The 24,410-nt window shown below is 45.1% G+C and overlaps 1 protein-coding gene across 1 annotated transcript in view; it reads left to right on the top strand.

Moving 5' to 3' along the window:
- LOC124647960 (separase-like) overlaps positions 1–24,410 on the top strand; it is a 128,050-nt gene that overhangs the window by 101,919 nt on the left and 1,721 nt on the right. The window lies entirely within an intron of this gene.

Genomic DNA, 24,410 nt, shown 5'->3' with positions numbered 1-24,410 from the left:
TCGCCCCCCCCCCCCACCGTCGTCAGCTCGGAGGCGGAGCGACGGAAATGGAACCGCTCGGAAGGCGTGTGTCGGTGGACCAATTGGGGACTGATGCCGCCGGGGAAGCTCGCCCGCTACGCCAATAACGGCGAGTGCTCTTCCTCCGGCATGTCGGGTCGTGCCCTTGCGCAGCCCGTCGACAGCAGCAGCGACGAGGAGGAGGAGGAGGAGGAGGAGGAAGAGGAGGCGCTGGCGCGCACCGTCCTCAACTCCGCCGACTACGTCCTCAACGACGAGGAGGAGGCGACGGCGATCCAACAGGTCGTCGTCATTTCGGAGTCCGAGGCGCGCACACGCTTCCGTCGCGAGCAGGCGGAGGTGCGCGCGTACGAGGTGGCGCAAAAGGAGGCCGCCGTTCGCCGTACGCCGCGTGAAGAAAGAGGTCATCGACCTCGACTTCGAATAGGTCGCTGACGGCGTCGTCCGCCGCCCCGTCCTCCGCCGCGCGTAGAGGCTCCGGTAGGGCCGAAAACTAGTCTAAGTTAGGTCGCGTGGCGGAGGAAAATCTATATGTAATGTGTATTTTGCAATCGCAATGTCGATCATGCAACTATGAAGTTCCAATTTCAGTTTTACGAACTTGTTTGCGATGATCAAATCTCCCGCTATATTTGAATTTCATTTTTTGGTCCGAATACGGGCGTTGTTCTACGCCACCTCCGAATTTGCTCGAAAATGTTTTTCGAGAGACGGAATTTGCGTTTTTTAGTTACTCCGTTTACGGGCTCTGTTAGAGATGCTCTAACATGCCAGAACGACACACCACTAGTATAAACAAGGGCTTTGGTTTTTTGCTCCAAAGAGCTTTTGCACCGGATTTGGCACGAACCGGTGCTAAAGGGGGTCATTAGCACTGGTTCGTGCGGTCTGGACGCCCAGGGGACCCGCCGGGGCATTTTCACCGGTTCCTGCCGTATCTTTAGCACCGGTTCGTAAAACGAACCGGTGCCGCGGCTGCCACATGCTTGGCGCGGCTGCCACGTGGCTGGCGACGAACCTTTAGCACCGGTTCGTGTTACGAACCGGTGCTAAAGATAGCTCATTAGCACCGGTTCGTAACACGAACCGGTGCTAAAGCTCCCTTTGCCCTATATATTGAGCTCACCCCCAACCAGCCCACTCACTTCATTTTTCTTGGAGGAAGGTGTGTGTGTTGAGTGCTTGCTTGCTTTTCTTTGCCATGCACATAAGGTGCTCGATGAAATGTCTGAGAAAATGATGCCGTTTGATTTTACACAAAACAAAAATGATATGAGGTGTCGGAGCGACACTTAAGCTTTCTCCTCTTTCTTTCCTCCTCGATCAAGGTTATGCAACTTTACCCTTTCATTTGTACGGTGCTAATTTCCACTATTTATATATATTATGATGTTTTGTAATGGTTTTTTGATAAACTTAATTATTTGATGTAGATGAACCGGCGGCAATGGATGTACGTTGACCGACGCCTACCCGAGTTTACTTCGGGCTTGGATTATTTTATCCGTGTGGCTACGAAAAACCCACATGCGGATGGTCTTATATGTTGTCCATGTGTTAGTTGCCGGAACTTAACGCAATACCCTGACTGGCAAGTCATTCACTCCCACCTGCTTTGGAAAGGTTTCATGCCCAGCTATAATTGTTGGACCAAGCATGGAGAAAGAGGAGTTATGATGGAAGACAATGAAGGAGAATAAGAGGATGATGATATGTACCCTAACTACGGTGATACTGCAACGGGGCATGATGAAGATGAAGAGGCAGGAGGAGGTGAAGATGAAGAGGCATCAGATGAGCCCATTGATGATGATCTTCGTCGGGCCATCGCTAATGCACACAGTGAAGCAGAAACTGAAAACGAGAAGCGAAAGTTAAAGGGCATGTTAGATGATCACAAAAAAAAGTTATACCCAAATTGTGGAGATGGCAACACAAAGCTCGGTGCCACACTGGAGTTGCTGCAATGGAAGGCAGAGGCTGGTATATGTGACAAGCCATTTCAGAAGTTACTGAAAATAATGAAGAGGAGGTTTCCAAAGGATAACGAATTGCCTGATAGCACATATGAAGCAAAGAAGGTTCTCTGCCCTCTAGGATTAGAGGTGATGAAGATTTTTTCGATAAAGGGAATATATTAATATCGAGAGATACCAATTACACCCAACCTCTGCAACAACGCACCACCCTAATGGCACTACGGATGCACACAGCCAAAAAAACGAAAAGAAAACTAAGAAACAAAAGTCCCGCTACGAGTATCACGGACCTAACAACGAGCAATACATCCACCACCATGACAACACCCGAATTGCGAGACTCTCCAAAAAATGACGCCTCCAAGAAGGGAACAAGTGCTCCAACACCGTCGTCGCCCGATCAAAGATCTTAGGTTTTCACCCTGAAGATAGTCCCCACTCTCAAAACAATGCCTCCACCAAGGTCACTGCCAGGCATAACCAGTTAAGGCCAGACCTTGGATTTTCACCCTGAAAGGTAGAACTCTGCGCTTCACATGTGTTGTCGCCCCCACTTTCATACCGCTGCTGTGAAGCCCGGACACCAAGCAAGCCCCTCAAAACGCGGAGACTTGAACCTCCCTTAGCTAGTCCTCCCCTCCGGCCTTCATGAAATTCTCTTCTTCCGACTTTCATCATGGATCCATAGTCACTTGATGTTAACATAGAAAAAGAGCTTCGCGCCGCTCCCTCCAGAACCAAACGGTCGGAATAAACGCATGGGTGCGCACGACCGAATACCTCTGATCCAGCAAACTCCAGGCAAAGCACTGTTACATTCGCCAGCGGAGCCTTCCGGAACTCAACCCTCCGGCCAGATCACGAGTCCAGGCCTCCGGTAGGTCCTCCTCTTCACGCAAAAGAGGCCCTAGGGACGCCGCCTTTATTCAGGCCGGACCCCCACGTCGGCGACCATCCCGGGCTGGCCAACCCAACCCTCCACCGGCGACACCATCGCCGGCTTCCATGCACCTCTATCTCACCACCGGCTAGCGATAATAGATCAAAAATCCACCACCACCAACTGCATGCCGACCCTCTCCGGCGAAGAAGAGGCCACCTCCTCCGTCAAACCCAAGGCTGCTGCCCTGGGCGCCCTCGTGTCGCGGAAGATGCCCGAGATCGCCTCCACGCACCAACGAGAGGCGGGGGTGGATGGCATGGCGCAGACCGGTGGGTCCGGCCGCCGCCCACCACCAACCCCTGCCGGAGTGCTGCGGGAAGCCGACGAGAAGAGGGAGACCGCAGCGCCGCCCATCCCACCCGCGCCGACCGGTCCGCCAGGGGACAGCCGACGGGAGGAGGGCCGCCGCCGCCTTCGCCCATCCCACGCGCGTCTGCTCCACCAAGCACCGAGGAGGTGGGGATCCGGCCGCCGATCTGCACGCGGCGACGAGGAAGGGCCCCCGCCGCCGCCACGCCCCGAGGGACTTTGCCCCAGGCGGCGCTACTGGCGGCGGCGGCGGCGGAGGGCGGGGTGCGGGAGGGTTAGGGTTGGGGGCGGAGGGTTAGGGTTGCAGTTGAGCACTCGATCTGTGGAACCCTCAGAGGTGATGAAGATACATGCATGCATTAATGACTGCATCCTCTACCGCGCTGAGTACGAAAATTTGGAAAAATATCCGGTATGCACTGCACTGCGGTATAAGATCAGGCGAGATGACCCTGGTGATGTTGAGGGTGAGCCCCCCAGGAAGAGGGTTCCTGCCAAGGTTATGTGGTATGCTCTTATAATACCACGGTTGAAACGTCTGTTCAGAAATAAAGAGCATGCCAAGTTGTTGCAATGGCACACAGAATACCGTAAGAAAGACGAGATGTTGAAACACCCCGCTGATGGGTCGCAGTGGAGGACAATCGATAGAGAGTTCCCGGACTTTGCAGATGACACGAGGAACTTAAGGTTTGGTCTAAGTACAGATGGAATGGATCCTTTTGGGGAGCAGAGCTGCAGTCATAGCACCTGGCCTGTAACTCTATGTATATATAACCTTCCGCCTTGGTTGTGCATGAAGCGGAAGTTCATTATGATGCCAGTGCTCATCCAAGACCCAAAGCAACCCGGGAACGACATTGATGTGTACCTACAGCCATTATTTGAAGAACTCTTACGGTTGTGGACCAAACTAGGTGTACATGCATGGGATGAGTACAAACAGGAGTCATTTAACCTACGAGCGTTGCTTTTCGTGACCATCAATGATTGACCTGCTCTTAGTAACCTTTCAGGAAAGACAAACAAGGGATAGAATGCATGCTTGCACTGTTTAGATGAGACTGAAGGTGCATATTTGAATAAATGTAAGAAGGTTGTGTACCTGGGGCATCGTCGATTTCTTCCAAAGAGGCACCCCATCAGAAAGAAAGGCAATCATTTCGGAGGTGTGGCAGATCACCGGGAGAAGCCTGAACTCCGTACCGGTGATGCTTTACTTGATATGGTCAAGGACATAAAAGTAATCTTTGAAAAGGGTCCTGGCGGTCAATCTGTTCCGAATGACGTCGTTATCGGACACGCACCCATGTGGAAGAAAAAATCTATATTTTGGGATTTACCCTATGTTGGAGATATGCCCAAGAGGCAATAATAAAGTGGTTATTATAATATATCTTTGTGTTTATGATAAATGTTTGCATACCATGCTATAATTGTATTAACCGAAACATTGATAGATGTGTGTTATGTAAACAACAAGGAGTCTCCAGTAAGCCTCTTGTATAACTAGCTTGTTGATTAATAGATGATCATGGTTTCGTGATCATGAACATTGGATGTTATTAATAACAAGGTTATGTCATTAGATGAATGATATAATGGACACACACCCAAATAAGCGTAGCATAAGATCAAGTCATTTAAGTTCAACTTGTTGTAAGCTTTCGATACATAGTCACCTAGTCCTTCGACCATGAGATCATGTAAATCACTTATACCGGAAGGGTACTTTGATTACATCAAACGCCACTACGTAAATGGGTGGTTATAAAGATGGGATTAAGTATTCGGAAAGTGTGAGTTGAGGCATATGGATCAAGAGTGGGATTTGTCCATCCCGATGACGGATAGATATACTCTGGGCCCTCTCGGTCGAATGTCGTCTGATTAGCTTGCAATCATGTGACTAGGTCACAAGAGATGACATACCACGGTATGCAGTAAAGAGTACTTGTCGGTAACGAGGTTGAACAAGGTATGGAGATACCGATGATCGAACCTCGGACAAGTAAAGTATCGCGTGACAAAGGGAATCGGTATCATATGTAAATGGTTCAATCGATCACTAAGTTATCGTTGAATGTGTGGGAGCCATTATGGATCTCCAGATCCCGCTATTGGTTATTGATCGGAGAGGATTCTCAACCATGTCTACATTGTTCACGAACCGTAGGGTGACACACTTAAGGTTTGATGTCGTTTTAAGTAGATATGGAATATGGAATGGAGTTCGAATGTTGTTCGGAGTCTCGGAAGGGATCCATGACATCACGAGGAGGTCCGGAATGGTCTGGAGAATAAGATTCATATATAGGAAGTCACTTTCCAAGTTTGGAAATGATCTGGTGCATTTATGGAAGGTGCTAGAATGTTCTAGAACCTTCCGGAAGAAATCACCATGGAAGGTGGAGTCCCGATTGGACTCCACCAACCCTAACCAGCCAACCAAGAGGGAAGGTGGAGTCCATAGTGGACTCCACCATCTTGGCCGTCCAAGAAAGGGGGAAAGGGAGGAGTCCTTGTCCCCCTAGGTTTCGTCCATATGGAAGTTTTTGAATTGGGGTCTAATTCAAACTTTTGGGGCAAACCCTAGGGATTCCACCTATATAATGAGGGAGAGAGGGAGGGGCCAGCCAACCTTGGCCGCACCACCAAAGGGGCACCCAAGACGGCGCCCCAAGCCTCCCCCTCTCTCCCAAACCCTAGCTACTCCCTCCTCCTTCTTCTCCCGCAGCGCTTACGGCGAAGCCCTGCCGGAGATCTCCACCACCACCGACACCACGTCGTCGTGCTGTCGGGATTCCGAGGAGGATCTACTACTTCCGCTTCCCGCTGGAACGGGGAGAAGGACGTCGTCATCAACACCGAACGTGTGACCGAGTATGGGGGTGCTGCCCGACTGTGGCACCGTCAAGATCTTCTACGCACTTTTGAAAGCGGCAAGTGATCGACTACAGCAACAACGAGATCTAATCTTGTAGGCTTTGGAAATCTTCGAGGGTTAGTCTCATGATCTTCTCGTTGCTACCATCTTCTAGATTGGATCTTGGCTTGTTATTCGTTCTTGCGGTAGGAATTTTTTTGTTTTCTATGCTACGAATCCCATCAGTGGTATCAGAGTTGTGTCTATGCATAGATTGGTTGCACGAGTAGAACACAATGGATTTGTGGGCGTTGATTCTTTTGTTGTTTTTAGTTAGTGTACTTTGCATCTTGCGGGATGGTGGGATGAAGCGGCTCGGGCTAACTTTACATGACCGCGTTCATGAGACTTGCTCCACGCTCGACATGCAACTTGTATTGCATAAGTGGCTTTGCGGGTGTCTGTCTCTCTCACCATAGTGAAGATTCAATCTACTCTTTCTATTGACAACACTAGTATCACCGTTGTGGTTCATGTTCGTAGGTAGATTGGATCTTACTCGAAAACCCTAAACCACGTAAAATATGCAAACCAAATTAGAGGCGTTTAACTTGTTTTTGCAGGGTTTGGTGATGTGATATGGCCATGATGTGATGATAAATATGTATGAGATGATCATTATTGTATTGTGGCAACCGGCAGGAGCCTTATGGTTGTTTTTATATTTCATGTAGTAGTATTATTTCAATGTAGTTGTAATAGTTTCTACATGTGGTGAACAACCATGAAGACGGCGCCATGGACCTTGACGCTACGCCGACGATGATGGAGATCATGCCCGTTGATGATGAAGATCATGTCCGTGCTTTGGAGATGAAGATCAAAGGCGCAAAGACTAAAGGGCCATATCATATCACATTATGAATTGAATGTGATGTTAATCCTTTATGCATCTTATCTTGCTTAGATCGCGACGGTAGCATTATAAGATGATCCCTCACATAAATATCAAGATAATAAAGTGTTCTCCCCTCGTATGCACCGTTGCTACAGTTTATCGTTTTGAGGCATCTCGTGATGATCGGATGTGATAGATTCTACGTTCACATACAACGGGTGTAAGCCATGTTGCACACGCAGAAATACTTGGGTTTGCTAGACGAGCCTAGCATGTACAGACATGGCCTCGGAACACAGGAAACCGAAAGGTTGAACACGAGTCATATGGATGATATGATCAACATGTTGATGTTCACCATTGAAGCTACATCATCTCACGTGATGATCGGTTTTGGTGTAGTGGATATGGATCGTGTGCCACCAAACAACTATGAGGGATGTTGTATTAAGTGGGAGTTCATTAGTAATTAATTAGATTAAAACATGAATTAATTATCATGATCATAGTCTGAATAGTATTTTGAATTTGTAGAATTGGCATCCGTTTTCTACCATGCGCTAGTCTTGTAATTGAGATAGAAATACTATTAAGTCTGACAAGTAACTTTACGGACTGGTACCGTATTGTTAAAGAATCAAGAAATGATTAAGTCTTATTGCAAACTTTTAGTAAACCTCATATTGCTGATTCAAAGAACAATGGTTTCAATTAGTACCTAAAATCATCTTGTCTCCGTTCAAATCCGTTAGAAAAGTAAGGAGCTGGAAATTTAGTTTTCAGAAATAAGCGAGGTATAAGATATATTTGATATCTAAGACCTTATTGCAAGATGATAAAATATAATCTAGTGAGACTACATAAACTCATAAGTTTTATGGGAATGTACGAAGGTTGAAGACACCGGGCGTCCCGATCCTCCAACTAGTTGGGCACTAACGATATTCACATATCCATGAAGTGATCATCCTTAGTATGCACCATTTCTAAGAGTCGTCGTTTCGAAGCATCACGTGATGATCGGGTGTTATAGATTCTACGTGTGCATACAATGGGTGCAAGCCAGATTTGCACAAGCTAATACTAAGGTTAAACTTTACAAGCCTAGCATGTACAGACATGGTCTCAGAAAGTTGTCATGATTTGATGGATAAAAATTATGAGTGAAATTGTTCACCACATTAAAAGGTTACTAATAGTGAAATCCGGAACACTTGTCATATGATGATCAAACTTCAAAGTAAGAACCTCAAGGTTATTGGTATTTGACCAACAAACCTTGAAGTTATTGATGTTAAAGTGTTTTTCTGAATAATGAGGAAAGCTAAAAGAGAAACTACAAAAGATTTTTGGCAAAAAGAAAGAAAAAACTAGAAAGTCTAGCTCAGGTGTATATAGATGATATACATGTTATGAATGTATTCCTAGTTTGGTCACACAATGAAATTCTTGGGTATTTGTACCATATTGGTTGGTATGAAGTGTCATACAAAACAACGCAATACAAGAATACAATGGCCTAAGTGACCGACAAGGAATATGATAGGAATGCACGTCTGGAACAAAAATAAAGTGTTATTATGTTCGTCGTTGGCATTCTATCTAGCCCTTCCAGATTTATAATAAAGAACTTCATAATTGTTGTTGGTTTCTGGTCAAATGAAAACAATTAGTTGTTCAAATTTTGACAGTATTCCATGTACGATGGATAAGTTATTATAAATATTTATGGTGAAACACACATGCATAACACTGACGCTAAAATGCCATAAGGCAAATGATTTGAATTCCACTTATTTGTGGAACCTCCATTTAGGTCATGTTAGAAAGGAACGCATGAAGAAACTCCATGCAAATGGATTTTTGGAGTCATTTGATTTTTGAATCGTTTGGCGCTTGCAAATCTTTTCTAAAGAGAATGATTGAAATATCGTTCATAGGCCAAGAGTTGAACGGGCAACTAACTTGGTGGAAACATACATGATGATGTATGAGGTTCACTGGGCATAGTTGTGTGCGGGAGATTCTTCTACTTCATGAAAACTTCCAAAAATGAATTGAGTATCTATATGTGGATATATTTATTCGATAAGGATGAAGTTTGAAACATTTGAATGTATTCAAATAAATTTCAGCATGAAGTGGAAATCGTCGTAATAGAAAAGTCAAATATCTATAATTGGATCATGGTGGAAATATTTGAATTACGAGTTTTAGCGAACATCTAAGAGAGTTACAAAATTGTTCTACAACTCACGTTTCTTGGAGTATCATAGTGATGATGGAGTATCCGAGAGACGTATTGATACGTCTCCAACGTATCTATAATTTCTGATGTTCCATGCTTATATTATACCAATTGCTACATGTTTTATATACACTTTATATCATTTTTATGCATTTTCCGGGACTAACCTATTAACAAGATGCCGAAGTGTCAGTTCCTGTTTTCTGCTGTTTTTGGTTTCAAAAATTCTACACAGGAAATATTCTCGGAATTGCGCGAAACAAAAGGCCACGTCCCTATTTTTCCAGAAGCTACACGGAGCCAGAAGGGCAAGCCCGGGGGAGGCCCAGGGCCTCCTCCCCATAGGGCGACGCGGCCAGGACCCCAGGGGCGCCAGGGTGTGGGGAGCCCACCTCGGGACTCCACCGACATCGCCCCTTTGCCTATATATTCATTCGTCTCCGAAAACCCTAGCAAGATCGGTCTTCCTCCATGAAAAGTTACGTAGCCGCTGCCATCGCGAAGCCAAGTTCGGGGGACAGAAGTCTCTGTTCCGGCACGCCGCCGGGACGAGGAAGTGCCCCCGGAATCCATCTCCATCGACACCACCGCCATCTTCATCGCCGCTGCGACTCCCATGATGAGGAGGGAGTAGTTCTCCCCAGAGGCTGAGGGCTCTACCGGTATCTATGTGGTTCATCTCTCTCCCATGGTGTGATCTTTATGTGATCATGAGCTTTGTAATCTAGTTGAATATGTAGATGTTACTCTTGTCTATTATGCACTCTAGAGGTTACTTTAATATGAACGTCGGATTCACTCTCCACGGTGTGATGGTGACAGTGTGCGCATCGTGTGTGATTCCTTTATGACGTTGTGGAGCTTGTTTACTCAGGCTTGAGGTGTGCTTTTGCATCCCTACACAATGAATGGTGTTTGTTATCCAACAAGAGAGTGTTTGAGAGTAGCATTTATTTATTCAAATTATGTGATCATTGTTGAGAGTGTCCACTAGTGAAAGTATGATCCCTAGGCCTTGTTTCTAAGCATTGCAACATCGTTTCCAACAAGTTCTGCTACATGTTCGATTGCTGCCATTTTTATTTCAGATTGCAATTACTACTTACAATCATCCATATTACTTGTATTTCACTATCTCTTTACCGAACTAGTGCACCTATACATCTGACAAGTGTATTAGGTGTGTTGGGGACACAGGAGACTTCTTGTATCTTAATTGCAGGGTTGCTTGAGAGGGATATCTTTGACCTCTACCTCCCTGAGTTCGATAAACCTTGGGTGATTCACTTAAGGGAAACTTGCTGCTGTTCTACAAACCTCTGCTCTTGGAGGCCCAACACTGTCTACAGGAATAGAAGCGTGCGTAGACATCAAGCTATTGCTGTTGGCGTGTTGACACACGTCTGTTGGGAACCCCAAGAGGAAGGTGTGATGCGTACATCAGCGAGTTTTCCCTCAGTATGAAACCAAGGTTATCGAACCAGTAGGAGGCAAGGAACACGTTAAGGTTGTTGGTGACGGAGAGTAGTGCGGCGCAACACCAGGGATTCCGGCGCCAACGTGGAACCTGCACAACACAATCACAATACTTTGCCCCAACTTAACAGTGAGGTTGTCAATCTCACCGGCTTGCTGTAAACAAAGGATTAAACGTATGGTGTGGAAAATGACGTTTGTTTGCGAAGAACAGTAAAGAACAGAGTTTGCAGTAGATTGTATTTCAGATGTAAAAGAATGGACCGGGGTCCATAGTTCATTAGTGGTGTCTCTCGCATAAGATAAATAGCATGTTGGGTGAACAAATTACAGTTGGGCAATTGACAAATAGAGAGGGCATAACAATGCACATACATATCACGATGACTACTATGAGATTTAATCAGGGCATTACGACAAAGTACATAGACCGCTATCCAAGCATGCATCTATGCCTAAAAAGTCCACCTTCGAAGTTATCATCCGAACCCCTTCCAGTATTAAGTTGCAAACAACGGACAATTGCATTAAGTATGGTGCGTAATGTAATCAACACAAATATCCTTAGACAAAGCATTGATATTTTATCCCTAGTGGCAACAGCACATCCACAACCTTAGAACTTTCTGTCACTGTCCCAGATTCAATGGTGGCATGAACCCACTATCGAGCATAAATACTCCCTCTTGGAGTTACAAGTATCAACTTGGCCAGAGCCACTACTAGCAACAGAGAGCATGCAAGAACATAAACAACATATATATGATAGATTGATAATCAACTTGACATAGTATTCCATATTCATCGGATCCCAACAAACACAACATGTAGCATTACAAATAGATGATCTTGATCATGATAGGCAGCTCACAAGATCTAACATGATAGCACAATGAGGAGAAGACAACCATCTAGCTACTGCTATGGACCCATAGTCCAGGGGTGAACTACTCACACATCAATCCGGAGGCGATCATGGTGATGAAGAGTCCTCCGGGAGATGATTCCCCTCTCCGGCAGGGTGCCGGATGATTCCCCTCTCCGGTAGGGTGCCGGAGGCGATCTCCTGAATCCCCCGAGATGGGATTGGCGGCGGCGGCGTCTCTGGAAGGTTTTCCGTATCGTGGCTCTCGGTACTGGGGTTTTCGCGACGAAGGCTATAAGTAGGCGGAAGGGCAGCGTTGGAGGGCTGACGAGGGGCCCACACCATAGGGCGGCGCGGGCCCCTCCCTGGCCGCGCCGTCCTATGGGTACGGGCCCTCGTGGCCCCACTTCGTATCCCCTCCGGTATTCTGGAAGCTTCGTGGAAAAATAAGACCCTGGGCGTTGATTTCGTCCAATTCTGAGAATATTTCCTTTGTAGGATTTCTGAAACAAAAAACAACAGAAAACAACAACTGGCTATTCGGCATCTCGTCAATAGGTTAGTGCCGGAAAATGCATAATAATGACATAAAGTGTGTATAAAACATGTGAGTATCATCATAAAAGTAGCATGGAACATAAGAAATTATAGATACGTTTGAGACGTATCAAGCATCCCCAAGCTTAGTTCCTACTCGCCCTCGAGTAGGTAAATGATAACAAGGATAATTTCTGAAGTGACATGCTATCATAATCTTGATCAATACTATTGTAAAGCATATGAGATGAATGCAATGATTCGAAGCAATCGTAAAGACAATGAATAAACAACTGAATCATATAGCAAATACTTTTCATGAATAGTACTTTCAAGACAAGCATCAATAAGACTTGCATAAGAGTTAACTCATAAAGCAATAAATTCTTAGTAGAAAGCTTTGAAGCAACACAAAGGAAGATATAAGTTTCAGCGGTTGCTTTCAACTTCAACATGTTTATCTCATGGATAATTGTCAACACAAAGTAATATAACAAGTGCAATAGGTAAACATGTAAGAATCAATGCACACAGTTCACACAAGTGTTTGCTTCTAAGATAGAAAAAAGTAGGTAAACTGACTCAATAATAAAGTAGAAGAAAGGCCCTTCGCAGAGGGAAGCATGGATTACTATTTTTGTGCTAGAGATTTTCATTTTGAAAACATAGAAACAATTTTGTCAACGGTAGTAATAAATCATATGTGTTATGTATATGACATCCTATAAGTTGCAAGCCTCATGCATAGATTACCAATAGTGCTCGCACCTTGTCCTAATTAGCTTGGATTTACATGGATTATCATTGCATAACATATGTTTCAACCAAGTGTCACAAAGGGGTACCTCTATGCCGCCCTGTACAAAGGTCTAAGGAGAAAGATCGCATTTGATTTCTCGTTTTTGATTATTCTCAACTTAGACATCCATACCGAGACAACATAGACAACGTGATAATGGACTCCTCTTTAATGCATAAGCATTCAACAACGAGATAAAATTCTCATAAGAGATTAAGGATTGATTGTCCAAACTCGAAACTTCCACCATGGATCATGGCTTTAGTTAGCGGCCCAATGTTCTTCTCTAACAATATGCATACTCAAACCATTTGATCATGATAAATCACCCTTACTTCAGACAAGACGAACATGCATAGCAACTCACATGATATTCAACAAAGGTGTAATAGTTGGCGGCGTCCCCAGAAACATGGTTACCGCTCAACAAGCAACTTATAAGAAATAAGATACATAGCTACATATTCTTCACCACAATAGTTTTTAAGGCTATTTTCCCATGAGCAATATATTGCAAAGACAAAGAATAGAATTTTAAAGGTAGCACTCAAGTAATTTACTTTGGAATAGCAGAGAAATACCATGTAGTAGGTAGGTATGGTGGACACAAATGGCATAGTTTTTGGCTCAAGGATTTGGATGCACGAGAAGAATTCCTCTCAATACAAGGCTTAGGCTAGCAAGGTTGTTTGAAGCAAACTCAAGTATAACCGGTACAGCAAAACTTACATAAGAGCATATTCCAAGCATTATAAGACTCTACATTGTCTCCTTGTTGTTCAAACACCTTAACTAGAAAATATCTAGACTCTAGAGAGACCAATCATGCAAACCAAATTTTAACAAGCTCTATGTAGTTCTTCATTAATAGGTGCAAAGTACATGATGCAAGAGCTTAAACATGATCTATTTGAGCACAACAATTGCCAAGTATCAAATTATTCAAGACATTATACCAATTACCACATGAAGCATTTTATGTGTCCAACCATATAACAATGAACGAAGCAGTTTCAACCTTCGCCATGAACATTAAAAGCTAAGAACACCAGTGTTCATATGAAACAGCGGAGCGTGTCTCTCTCCCAAACAAAGAATACTAGGATCCAATTTTATTCAAACAAAAACAAAAACAAACAGATGCTCCAAGTAAAGCACATAAGATGTGACGGAATAAAAATATAGTTTCACTAGAGGTGACCTGATAAGTTGTCGATGAAGAAGGGATGCCTTGGGCATCCCCAAGCTTAGATGCTTGAGTCTTCTTAAAATATGCAGGGATGAACCACGGGGGCATCCCCAATCTTAGACTTTTCACTCTTGTCACGCCCCGAAACCGGGCCTAGTCGTGACAACGCCACATACTTATAACGTTCCGATTATAAATATGTAAGGCTCAAATTAAACACATATTTACAAAGCTAAACAACACTTATTTATTCTCTTTTCTAGTACACAAGTAATGATACACATTTATTTTCCCTTCCCGTTGTACTATTCCTACGCTCCGCCGTCATCCTCAAACAAGACCTAATTCTGCAAAAGAAATGGAAGAGGCAAGGGTGAGTATGAGGGCATACTCAGCAAGTAGATATAACAAGGAAACAAAAGATGATCAAGGGATTAGCGGAATCAAAGGAGAATAACAATGTGTCGGTCGGAACCGGATATCATGGATACAACAAATGAATGGAACTCGACATAAACAGACAAGGAAAATATTGGCATCACACATGACAGCAAGCTTCCCAACCCGGGAGTCACAGGGGTGGATATCCACACTTTTACGCTCTGCAGAGGGGTACTCCGACATCGACAGTCTTGACTAGCTCCACCGACGCTAGCCAAGCAGTGCCCTTTTACCCGCTAAGACCCGGACAATCTGACCTACTGATGTCGGTCGCTCCTACGGATCCATCACCGACACGTTCCCGAACAGAAGCCGTCCCCAGCGGAGAACACAGACAGTCCCATACCTGAACTGTGACCGGTACAATACGTTTGCCGTCGTGATACCAATACGACAAGACCAGGATATTCGTAGGTAAGTGATACAAATCACTATCTTGAGATCAATAACCTCAAGTCTCCACATGAGCTCCCGCAAATAATACAACTCGGAAAGTTGGAGATGACTACCCGTCTCTCTCCAACAACACGATGATCAAACATGACCAAGGATCAAAGTGCAACATATCCAATCAGATAACAAGTGCATGTGCTAGAGATAGAATCAACCAAATATCTCTCTAGTAATATTAGAACAATTGCAAGATCAACAATATATAGTCTAGTGCATGTAGAAATACAAGCACCACAACGGAGCAAGAAAAATATAGAATTGGAATAGAATCATTTCCAAGAGTCAAGAGCAAGAGGGAACATCTACTTGCCTCAGTGATGAAATATCATAAAACCATGCGAGCAATATCTTCCTTATTCGACGAACCACATCGTCGTATGCATATGATCCAAGTCCTATATACACAGTCGGCTGTAGGCAATTCACCGGAGTACCTCCCGTGGTATTCCTATATGAATAGCAGCATCTTCTCTTTGAATCCTCGCCATCTCTCTCGCTCACACGCGTGCACTCTGTTTCTAGACTGTAGAAGATGGTCTCTCACTTTCTTTCTTTGCCTTTGCCCTCGATCGATACAAGCAGCAGAAGAGATAGCAACGCTGCTATTTATAGGATACAGGTTGATTACTAGTTCGCTCCTAAAAATATCTGGCCACCGCTTGCCGCGTCTACAGGGTATAGAAATATCAGCTGACTTTTTTTTTTCGATAAAGGGAATATATTAATATCAAGAAGATACCAATTACACCCAGCCTCTGCAACAACGCACCACCCTAATAGCACTACGGATGCACACAGCCAAAAAACAAGAAAAGAAAACTACGAAATAAAAGTCCCGCTACAGTATCTCGGGCCTAACAACAGCAATACATGCACCGCCAAGACAACACCTGAATTATAGACTCTTAAAAAACGACGCCTCCAAGAAGGGAACAGTGCTCAAACACCGTCGTCGCCCGATCAAAGATCTTAGGTTTTCACCCTGAAGATAGTCCCCGCTCTCAAAACAATGCCTCCACCAAGGTCATTGCCAGGCACAACCAATTAAGGCCAGACCTTGGGTTTTCACCCTGAAAGGTAGGACTCTGCACTTCACCTGTGTTGTCGCCCCCACTTTCATACCGCAGCCGTGAAGCCCGGAACACCAAGCAAGTCCCTCAACAGCGCAGAGACTTGAACCTCCCTTAGCTAGTCCTCCCCTCCGGCCTTCATGAAATTCTCTTCTTCCGACTTTCATCATGGATCCATAGTCACTTGATGTCAACACAGAAAAAGAGCTTCGCGTCGCTCCCTCCAGAACCAATCGGTCGGAATAAAAACATGGGTGCGCACGACCGAATACCTCCGATCCAGCAAACTCCAGGCAAAAGCACTGTTACATTCGCCGGCGGAGCCTTCCGGAACTCAACACTCCGGCCAGATCACGAGTCCAGGCCTCCGGTAGGTCCTCCTCTTCACGCAAGAGAGGCCCTAGGACCGCCGCCTTTATTCAGGTCGGACCCCCACGTCGGCGACCATCCTGGGCTGGCCACTCCAACCCTCCACCGGCGACACCATCGCCGGCTTCCAAGCTCCTCCATCTCGCCGCCGGAACGCGGTGATAGATCAAAAGATCCACCTCCACCAACCGCAGGCCCGATCCTCTCCGGCGAAGAAGAGGGTCACCTCCACCGTCGAACCCAAGGCTGCTGCCCCGGGCGTCCTCGTACCGCGGGAGAAGCCCAAGATCATCGCCCCTCACCGGCGAGAGGCGGGGGGAAAGGTGCTGTCCGCCTCCACCAGCCACCACCGCCGGCATGCCGCCGATGGGAGACGGGGAGGCCGCAGCCCGCAGCTGGATCGTCCCCGGGAGGACCGCCGCCGCCCCTCCATCCTCGTCCGACCGCCGCCGCCCGGGAGGCGGAAGGGCCGCCGCCGCGTGAGAGACTCCTTGGCCGCCGTTCCCGACGCGTCACGAGGGAGGGCCCCCGCCGCCGCCACGCCCCGAGATCTTTGCCCCGGCGGCGCTGCCGCCGGCGGCGGCGGCGGCGGGAGGGTTGGGGTGCGGGGGTGCGGGAGGCTAGGCTAGGGTACGTTCGCCTCTAAAAGCGCCGAGATTTCTTCTCCAAATATCAGCTGACTAACCGTCTTGGAATTGAGCATCGTGGACACCATGCAAAGAGTCTGGATTTTGTAGACTTCTATGTGCTGCCAGCATCACTAGTAGCAGGCCACGTTGCCCCTTCATAGTAGTAACTAGAGCGTATACCTCCGGCGCCATCTCTCTGATGGACCTGCCATCCAACCACTTGTCCTCCCAGAAGAGGGCGGATTCACCGTTGCCGACCACCATGGAGGTGGAGGCCGCAAAGACATCCAGCTCCGACTTCGAGAAATGCATGTCCAACCCATGCCAAGGTCGCAGGGGATCCGTACGCATCCTCCAAATCCATCTCACCCTGAGGTTGATGGCAGTACGCGCAAGGTCTGGGATGCCCAAGCCTCCCAGTCGCAGCGGCCTACACACCCGCGCTCAGTTGACGTGGCAGTGTCCCCCATTGGCATCCACCCTACTAGCCCAAAGGAATCCACGCAAGATCTTATTCACCTGCTTTAGTGCTTTTTGTGGAGGCCCAGCACCATCAGCTGATGCACAGGGATTGCTGCGAGGATCGATCGGATCAGCGCCAAACGCCCCGCCCTAGGCATCATCGATGCCCTCCAGGTGGGCAGTTTGTCAGCCAAACGATCTACCAGGGGCTGGAACGCAGCAGCCGTCAGCCTCGTGATAGAAAGTGGGATGCCAAGGTATTTCACCGGGAACGGCGCAAGCTGACACTCCATGAGTTCAGCCGCGCCAACAGCCTCAGCATCATATCTTCTCATTAGAACAACAAACGAACATTCATAGTTGCAGCAGGTGCCTTAAATATTAGAGTATCAGATATGGTATAGTTGAAAACATCAAATGATGACGATGCTCTTCTCTAAAAGCATAGCATTCACGTGTTAGCTCCATCCATTTTATTATCTGGGCATACAATAAACTGTATGACCTAAGAGTTTTAAAATAGATGGTTTCTTAATTGTTTTCCCTTCTGTAAGATATTAATAATAGTCATCTCATGTAAAACAAACAGGGACCTGGAAATTGCTGATGAGACAACGCTGTGGCCTGCAGGTCTCTGCAAGAAAAAAAATATATTCATTTACACTTTACACCATATGATTGATGTTAGCTGCAAATACTAATCTCCCCTCTAACACCAGATGCTACTTCTGCAACTAATGACTTAAGAGCATGGATGTAAGATATTATTACCAGGAGTCGTAAGGATGATATGCACGATGGATCAGATACGGCTTTGACATCCAAGTCTTTGATTACCTGAGGAAGTTTAAGTATGTAATAGTATGAGATTCGGACCATGGAGAATGGAGAAAGCTGGAGCCTACGAACATGAACTACATTCTCTTATCAGATATGGTACTGCTGCAATCAATATCATAAGAACATGGATGCAGGCATTACCAACAGGATCCTTCAATGTGGTATGCAGAGACGAAGGTCTAAAAAAGATGGCAACTTCGGCGCTCGGGTTGTTGAACATCTGAGAAGTACTATCGGTAGAGGAGAAAACGTCAGGGAGTGGCTCAGCAGAGGCAACGATTGTATCAGAGGTGTGCAAGAAGGCCACTCGAACTGGAGGACAAAAAGATCAAATCCGGTGAAGGCCGTGAGCCCGTGAAGGTGGAGCTGAAAATTTATAGGCGAGAAATTGTGGGCAAACTCCTCATATGCCTCCGTGGGTTTCCGATTCCTGCGGAGATTGTGGGGAGAGGAAGTAATTGCATTGTCACGGCGTTGATTGGGAAGAGGAAACGCAAATCGTCGACAGTTGTAGTTGATGGAGATATTTTCTTCGAGAGGGAGGTCGATGGTGAGATTTGTTCGGCCGCCGAAGGAATCGCTCATTCGCTCGAGAAGAGAAACAGTCACCACGTGAGAATCAGATAGATCAAAGAGTGGGCTGTACGTGGGCCTATGGGCTACACCAGTAAGATGGGCTAAAATGAATAAGTGGGTTGCATGGTCGGGAGAAGGATTTTGTTCAGCGATGGAACAAATTAATCAAACGGGAAACATATTGAGGTGGAAACGATTAAAGTGAAACGGAATGACGTGGACTGAAACTGATGAAAGTGATGTGGCATGCTTACATGTTAAGAGAAATGGGGTAGTGGGGTGCTCCTATTTAGATATAAAAGATTAAATACTACTACACTAGTTACTACATGCACGAATCTGCCGACATGATCAGCCAAATAAAAATCTGCCCTTCTATACTACTCTCACGTGTGAGCTAATGCTAACACACACTAGTACCAGCTGGTTGGTGAACGTATATATATAAAAATCAGGTTTAGCTAGTTACTTCTAATTAGCTGCATCGACACACATGGTCAAGCTATATTACTAGTTAGTTTAACTCTTCTAGTTTCTATTGCATGCACGACTTCGGATCAAATTTAAATACTAGCTATTAGCAAACGAAATATTAATAGAAACAATTTTTTTAACTTAAATTAATTGGTAAATCAAAAATCAGAGTTGTCACATCCTACCCACCTTATTAGAATTTCGTCCTCGAAATTCCACACCAAAACAAACTTATATTTTCTAAAACTAAGATGCAAGATTTTATCTAACCAAAGCATTGGCAAAACAAAAGATTTAACAAGGCAAAACAAAGTTAGATCAACATATAAGAAATGTAAAGCGACTGCTTCTAACTTACGTGCCTAAACTACCCCGTTATCCCACATTAGTTTGCAAAATTTTAGTTTTAATTAGCCTAAGCTCTGATACCCTTAAATTGTCACGCCCCGAAACCGGGCCTAGTCGTGACAACGCCACATACTTATAACGTTCCGATTATAAATATGTAAGGCTCAAATTAAACACATATTTACAAAGCTAAACAGCACTTATTTATTCTCTTTTCTAGTACACAAGTAATGATACACATTTATTTTCCCTTCCCGTTGTACTATTCCTACGCTCCGCCGTCATCCTCAAACAAGACCTAATTCTGCAAAAGAAATGGAAGAGGCAAGGGTGAGTATGAGGGCATACTCAGCAAGTAGATATAACAAGGAAACAAAAGATGATCAAGGGATTAGCGGAATCAAAGGAGAATAACAATGTGTCGGTCGGAACCGGATATCATGGATACAACAAATGAATGGAACTCGACATAAACAGACAAGGAAAATATTGGCATCACACATGACAGCAAGCTTCCCAACCCGGGAGTCACAGGGGTGGATATCCACACTTTTACGCTCTGCAGAGGGGTACTCCGACATCGACAGTCTTGACTAGCTCCACCGACGCTAGCCAAGCAGTGCCCTTTTACCCGCTAAGACCCGGACAATCTGACCTACTGATGTCGGTCGCTCCTACGGATCCATCACCGACACGTTCCCGAACAGAAGCCGTCCCCAGCGGAGAACACAGACAGTCCCATACCTGAACTGTGACCGGTACAATACGTTTGCCGTCGTGATACCAATACGACAAGACCAGGATATTCGCAGGTAAGTGATACAAATCACTATCTTGAGATCAATAACCTCAAGTCTTCACATGAGCTCCCGCAAATAATACAACTCGGAAAGTTGGAGATGACTACCCGTCTCTCTCCAACAACACGATGATCAAACATGACCAAGGATCAAAGTGCAACATATCCAATCAGATAACAAGTGCATGTGCTAGAGATAGAATCAACCAAATATCTCTCTAGTAATATTAGAACAATTGCAAGATCAACAATATATAGTCTAGTGCATGTAGAAATACAAGCACCACAACGGAGCAAGAAAAATATAGAATTGGAATAGAATCATTTCCAAGAGTCAAGAGCAAGAGGGAACATCTACTTGCCTCAGTGATGAAATATCATAAAACCATGCGAGCAATATCTTCCTTATTCGACGAACCACATCGTCGTATGCATATGATCCAAGTCCTATATACACAGTCGGCTGTAGGCAATTCACCGGAGTACCTCCCGTGGTATTCCTATATGAATAGCAGCATCTTCTCTTTGAATCCTCGCCATCTCTCTCGCTCACACGCGTGCACTCTGTTTCTAGACTGTAGAAGATGGTCTCTCACTTTCTTTCTTTGCCTTTGCCCTCGATCGATACAAGCAGCAGAAGAGATAGCAACGCTGCTATTTATAGGATACAGGTTGATTACTAGTTCGCTCCTAAAAATATCTGGCCACCGCTTGCCGCGTCTACAGGGTATAGAAATATCAGCTGACTAACCGTCTTGGAATTGAGCATCGTGGACACCATGCAAAGAGTCTGGATTTTGTAGACTTCTATGTGCTGCCAGCATCACTAGTAGCAGGCCACGTTGCCCCTTCATAGTAGTAATTAAATACTACTACACTAGTTACTACATGCACGAATCTGCCGACATGATCAGCCAAATAAAAATCTGCCCTTCTATACTACTCTCACGTGTGAGCTAATGCTAACACACACTAGTACCAGCTGGTTGGTGAACGTATATATATAAAAATCAGGTTTAGCTAGTTACTTCTAATTAGCTGCATCGACACACATGGTCAAGCTATATTACTAGTTAGTTTAACTCTTCTAGTTTCTATTGCATGCACGACTTCGGATCAAATTTAAATACTAGCTATTAGCAAACGAAATATTAATAGAAACATTTTTTTTAACTTAAATTAATTGGTAAATCAAAAATCAGAGTTGTCACAACTCTTCTTGATCATATTGTATCATCCTCCTCTCTTGACCCTTGAAAACTTTCTCCACACCAAACTCAAAACAAACTCATTAGAGGGTTAGTGCATAATCGAAAATTCACATATTCAGAGGTGACATAGTCATTCTTAACACTTCTGGACATTGCACAAAGCTACTGAAAGTTAATGGAACAAAGAAATACATCAATCATAGCAAAACAGGCAATGCGAAATAAAAGGCAGAATCTGTCAAAATAGAACACTCCGTAAAGACGAATTATTCTGGGGCACTTAACTTGCTCAGATGAAGATTCTCAAATTGAATGAAAGTTGCGTACATATCCGAGGATCACGCACGTAAATTGGCAGATTTTTCTAAATTACCTACAGAAGGGGCTGCTCAATTTCGTGACAGTAAGAAATCTGTTTCTGCGTAGTAATCCAAATCTAGTATTGACTTTACTATCAAAGACTTATTTGGCACAACAATGCAATAAAATAAAGATAAGAAGAGGTTGCTACAGTAATAACAACTTCCAAGACTCAACAAAACAGTAGCAATATAAAAACATGGATTATCTCCCAAGAAGTGCTTTCTTTATGGCCATTAAGATGAGCTCAGTAAATTTAATGATGCACTCGCATAAGGATGAGAGTTGAAGCAAAGAGAGCATCAAAAAGCAAGTATGAAACAAATTTAAGCCTAACCCACTTCCTATGAAAAGGAATCATGTAAATAAACAAGTCAATGAAGAACAAAATGAATAGCTGATACGTCTCCGACGTATCGATAATTTCTTATGTTCCATGCCACATTATTGATGATACCTACATGTTTTATGCACACTTTATGTCATATTCGTGCATTTTCTGGAACTAACCTATTAACAAGATGCCGAAGTGCCAATTCCTGTTTTCTCGCTGTTTTTGGTTTCAGTAAATCCTAGTAACGAAATATTCTCGGAATCGGACGAAATCAACGCCAAAGATCTTAGAATCCCCGGAAGCATCCGGAACACACCGGAGAGGTCGAGGGGGGCCACGAGCCCACCAAACCATAGGCTGGCGCGGCCAGAGGGGGGGCCGCGCCGCCCTAGGGTGTGGGCCCCCTGTCAGCCCTCCTGCGCCGCCTCTCCGCCTATATAAAGCCCCTGACCTAAAAACCTCGGGGCGTTCGACGAAAACCACAAAAACCTTCCAGAGCCGCCGCCATCGCGAAGCCAAGATCTGGGGGACAGGAGTCTCTGTTCCGGCACCCCGCCGGAGCGGGGAAGTGCCCCTGAAGGCTTCTCCATCGACACCGCTGCCATCTCCACCGCCATCTTCATCACCGCTGCTGCTCCCATGAGGAGGGAGTAGTTCTCCATCGAGGCTCGGGGCTGTACCGGTAGCTATGTGGTTCATCTCTCTCCTATGTGCTTCAATACAATAATCTCATGAGCTGCCTTACATGATTGAGATTCATATGATGATGCTTGTAATCTAGATGTCATTATGCTAGTCAAGTGAGTTTTACTTATGTGATCTCCGGAGACTCCTTGTCCCACGTGTGTAAAGGTGACGACTGTGTGCACCGTGTGGGTCTCTTAGGCCATATTTCACAGAATACTTATTCACTGTTGAATGGCGTAGTGAAGTGCTTATTTATATCTCTTTATGATTGCAACATGTTTTGTATCACAATTTATCTATGTGCTACTCTAGTGATTTGTTATTAAAGTAGTTTATTCCTCCCCGCACGTGTGCAAAGGTGACAGTGTGTGCACCGTGTTAGTACTTGGTTTATGCTATGATCATGATCTCTTGTAGATTGCGAAGTTAACTATTGCTATGATAATATTGATGTGATCTATTCCTCCTACATATGCATGAAGGTGACAAGTGTGCATGCTATGTTAGTACTTGGTTTAGTCGTGTTGATCTATCTTACACTAAAGGTTACTAAAATATGAGCATTATTGTGGAGCTTGTTAACTCCGGCATTGAGGGTTCGTGTAATCCTACGCAATGTGTTCATCATCCAACAAAGTGTAGAGTATGCATTTATCTATTCTGTTATGTGATCAATGTTGAGAGTGTCCACTAGTGAAAGTGTAATCCCTAGGCCTTGTTCCTAAATACTGCTGAGTTACTACTGCTTGTTTACTCGTTTCTTTACCGTGCTACTACCGCTGCAATACTATCACCATCAACTACACGCTCGGGCAAGCTACTTTTCCGGCACCGTTGCTACTGCTACATACTTATTCATACCACCCGTATTTCACTATCTCTTCGCCGAACTAGTGCACCTATTAGGTGTGTTGGGGACACAAGAGACTTCTTGCTTTGTGGTTGCAGTGGTTGCATGAGAGGGATATCTTTGACCTCTTCCTCCCCGAGTTCGATAAACCTTGGGTGATCCACTTAAGGGAAAACTTGCTCATTGTTCTACAAACCTCTCGCTCTTGGAGGCCCAACACCTGTCTACAGGAAAGGAGGGGAACGTAGACATCAAGCACTTTTCTCGGCGCCGCTGTCGGGGAGGAAAGGTAAAAGGCTCTCATACTACGGTCTCGTGTAAAGTATTTTTCCGGCGCCGTTGTGTGTGTGTGCTCGAAGCTATTTCCTTTAGATCCT

This window comes from Lolium rigidum, chromosome 4 (assembly GCF_022539505.1).
Source record: "Lolium rigidum isolate FL_2022 chromosome 4, APGP_CSIRO_Lrig_0.1, whole genome shotgun sequence".
NCBI classification, from domain to species: domain Eukaryota; kingdom Viridiplantae; phylum Streptophyta; class Magnoliopsida; order Poales; family Poaceae; genus Lolium; species Lolium rigidum.
Note: the sequence above shows the minus strand (reverse complement) of the source record. Positions and strands in the feature narration are given on the sequence as shown.